This window comes from Pygocentrus nattereri, chromosome 8, assembly GCF_015220715.1.
Source record: "Pygocentrus nattereri isolate fPygNat1 chromosome 8, fPygNat1.pri, whole genome shotgun sequence".
NCBI lineage: Eukaryota > Metazoa > Chordata > Actinopteri > Characiformes > Serrasalmidae > Pygocentrus > Pygocentrus nattereri.
Window position 1 is genome coordinate 23,708,454 of NC_051218.1, and position 4,043 is coordinate 23,712,496.

Below are 4,043 nucleotides of genomic sequence, written 5' to 3' on the forward strand. Positions count from 1 at the left end.
ATTGGTGAGTGCAATTACAGTTCCAACTAATTTCAATATACTATGAAGACAACATAAACACAAAATGCAGCTTTTAAGTAATTATTCCATCTACTGAAGATAAAGATTTATTCAAAACCTGTATCACCCATCGGAAAAAGTAATTGCCTCCCTAAACCTAATAACTGATTGTGCTACCCTTGGTAGTAAAAGTTGGCCCACTCCTCTTTGCAGAATTGTTTTAATTTAATACTTTTTATTGTGGAATTATATACATTTACCTTAACTGAGGCAAGCAAGGTGTTCATTTATACAACACTTTTTACAGCACGTATTGTCACAAATCAGCTTTACAGAACAATCAGTATTACAGAAAGAAAAAGAAAAGAAAATCTGGGTCCAAACCCCCATAAGCAAGCCAGTAGCGATAGTGGCAAAGAAAAAAATCCCTAAGAGCAAAAAGAAGAAACCTTGAGAGGAACCAAGACTCAGAAGGGGAATTAAATCAAATCAAATCAAATTTATTTGCATAGCGCTTTTTACAAGTGATGTCACAAAACAGCTTCACAGAATTCCAGAAACCCATCCTCCTCTGGTTGACACCAGATAGCAAACATTGTTAGTATAAACTATTACAGTATTATACAACCCCAATTCCAGTGAAGTTGGGACGTTGTGTAAAACATAAATAAAAACAGAATATGATGATTTGCAAATCCTTTTCAACCTATATTCAATTGAATACACTACAAAGACAATATATTTAATGTTCAAATGGATAAACTTTATTGTTTTTTGCAAATATTCACTAATTTTGAATTTGATGTCTGCAACGCATTCCAAGTAAGTTGGGACATGGGCATGTTTACCACTGTGTTACATCACCTTTCCTTTTAACAACACTCAATAAGCGTTTGGGAACTGAGGACACTAATTGTTGAAGCTTTGTAAGTGGAATTCTTTCCCATTCTTGCTTCATGTACAACTTCAGTTGCTCAACAGTCCGGCGTCTCCATTGTCGTATTTTACACTTCATAATGCGCCACACATTTTCAATGGGAGACAGGTCTGGACTGCAGGCAGGCCAGTCTAGTTCCTGCACTCTTTTACTATGAAGCCATGTTGTAACATGTGCAGAATGTGGCTTGGCATTGTCTTGCTGAAATAAGCAGGGACGTCCCTGAAAAAGACGTTGCTTGGAAGGCAGCATATGTTACTCCAAAACCTGTATGTACCTTTCAGCATTAATGGTGCCTTCACAGGTGTGTCAGTTACCCATGCCATGGGCACTAACACACCCCCATACCATCAGAGATGATGGTTTTTGAACTTTGCGCTGATAACAATTTGGACAGTCCTTTCCAAAACAATTTGAAACGTGGACTCGTCAGACCACAAGACACTTTTCCACTTTGCGTCAGTCCATCTCAGATGAGCTCGGGCACAGAGAAGCTAGCGGCATTTCTGGGTGTTGTTGATATGTGGCTTTCGCTTTGCATGGCAGAGTTTTAACTTGCACTTGTAGATGGAGCGACAAACTGTGTTCACTGACAGTGATTTTCTGAAGTGCTATTGTTATTATTTATATATGGAATTTATATATTATGGACTGTAGATGATGAAACCCCTAAATTCCTTGCAATTGCACGTTGAGAAATGTTGTTCTTAAACTGTTGGACTATTTGCTCACGCAGTTGGGGAACCTTGCCCCATCCTTGCTTGTGAACAACTGAGCCTTTCAGGGATGCTCTCTTTATACCAAATCATGACACCTGTGGAATGTTCCAAACAGATTTTTTTTGAGCATTCCTCAACTTTCCCAGTCTTTTGTTGCCCCTGTCCCAACTTCTTTGGAACATGTTGCAGGCATCAAATTCAAAACGAGTGAATATTTGCAAAAAACAATAAAGTTTATCCATTTGAACATTAAATATCTTATCTTTGTAGTGTATTCAATTGAATATAGGTCGCTACGGCAGCACATATACTAAAATTGAATCGATACAGAGAAGATTAGCATGGCCCCTGTGAAAGGATGATACGCAAATCCATGAAGCGCTCCATATTTTTTTGGGGCAGTCGTGTGCTGGAGGTTAGAGAGCTGGCCCTGTGACTGGAAGGTTGCCAGTTCGATCCCCAGGTCACAGTCCATGACTGAGGTGTCCTTGAGCAAGACACCTAACCCCCAACTGCTCCCCGGGTGCCGTGGATAGGGCTGCCCACCGCTCCGGGCAAGTGTGCTCACTGCCCCCTAGTGTGTGTGTTCACTAGTGTGTATGTGGTGTTTCACTTCACGGATGGGTTAAATGCGGAGGTGGATATTCCTTGGTTGTGGGATCAAAAAAGTATCACTTAAAAGGATTTGCGAATCATCGTAATCTGTTTTTATTTATGTTTCACACAACATCCCACCTTCATTGGAATTGGGGTTGTATTTGAGGCAGAAAACTTGCAAATTAATGAGCAATACAGATCAAATACACAATGGATAGAGCATTTCTTTTGTTTGGCTATTTTCTGTTGACCCTGAACTTTGTTTGCTGTTAAAAAAATGTCTACATACACTGACAATCTAAAATGACTGCATGTGTTATTTGTGATATTTATATGTAAAAGAAATGTAGAGAATATGTTGGCTTAATCAAATACCAATAATTATCTCAACAATGTTGTTCACAAAGTGGTGAACCTCGCCCCGTCCTTGCTTGAACAACTGTGAACAATTGAGCCTTTCAGGGATGCTCCCTTTATACCCAATCATGACACCTGTTTCCAATTAACATGCTCACCTGTGGAATGTTACAAACAGGTGTTTTTTGAGCATTCCTCCACTTTCCCAGTCTTTTGTTACCCCTGTCCCAACTTCTTTGGAACGTGTTGCAGGCATTCAAAATTAGTGAATATTTGCAAAAAACAATAAAGTTTATCCGTTTGAACATTAAACATCTTGTCTTTGTAGTGTATTCAATTGAATATAGATTGAAAAGGATTTGCAAATCATTGTGTTCTGTTTTTATTTATGTTTTACATAACGTCCCAACTTCTCTGGAATTGGGGTCGTAGTACAAAGCCGGAAAAACACGTGGGGCAATGGTTAATTTGATAAGTTTATGATTATGCAGTGGCAGCAGTAGCATCTGAGGGTGAGACCTGTAGTTCTTTAGATGTTCATCTGGGTGCAGATGAGTCATCCATGTGCTCTTGGTATTATTTTAGTAGGCCAAACACTTCTGGGAAAGTTCATCACCATTTGTGGATACGGCTTTCACCATAGTTACTGGAGTCCCACAGCTTTAGCAATGGCTTTGTGACTTTTTCCAGACTGACAGATTTCAATGACTTTGTTTTGCATCTGTATTTGAATCTCTTTAAAATGTGGCGTAACGTGTACCATTCTGAGACCTTCTAGTCTGCTTCATATTTAAGTGATGTTTATAGTCAACAGGTCTGGCAGTCATCATGCCTGGGTATTGCTAGTGAAACAGAACCCAATAGTCAATTGAATTTGGTTAGCTGGCTGATTTTGTAGCTAAGGGGGCAATTTTGTTCACACCTAGGGCCAAGTAAGGCTGAACAGAATTCGGAGTGATTGTTTAAAAACAGGGCGGCACGGTGGTGTGGCGGGTAGCGCTGTCGCCTCACAGTGAGGAGGGCCTGGGTTCGATTCCCCTGCCGGGTGAATGGGGTCCTCTCTGTGTGGAGTTTGCATGTTCTCTGCATGGGTTTCCTCTGGGTTCTCCGTTTTCCTCCCACAATCCAAAGACATGCAGTCAGGCCGATTGGACGTGCTAAATTGCCCCTGGGTGTGAATGTGTGAGTGACTGTCTGTGTCTGTCTGTCTGCCCTGCGATGGACTGGTGACCTGTCCAGGGTGTATCCTGCCTTTCACCCGAAGACTGCTGGGATAGGCTCCAGCACCCCCCCGCGACCCTGACAGAGAAGCGGTTTGGAAAATGGATGGATGTTTAAAAACAGCATTTTAAAATTTACATTGGTTGTTCTGTCTAATAATAACAGTAGTTTGATAATGTGAAACATTTCATTGTGACAAATATGAAAAAATT

The 4,043-nt window shown here is 40.6% G+C and overlaps 1 non-coding gene across 1 annotated transcript; it reads left to right on the forward strand.

Moving 5' to 3' along the window:
• Positions 1-1,945: 1,945 nt before the first annotated feature.
• On the forward strand, positions 1,946-2,049 carry LOC119263939. Its single transcript, XR_005130653.1, has one exon. It is a non-coding gene; the product is annotated as a U6 spliceosomal RNA (small nuclear RNA).
• Positions 2,050-4,043: the final 1,994 nt, after the last annotated feature.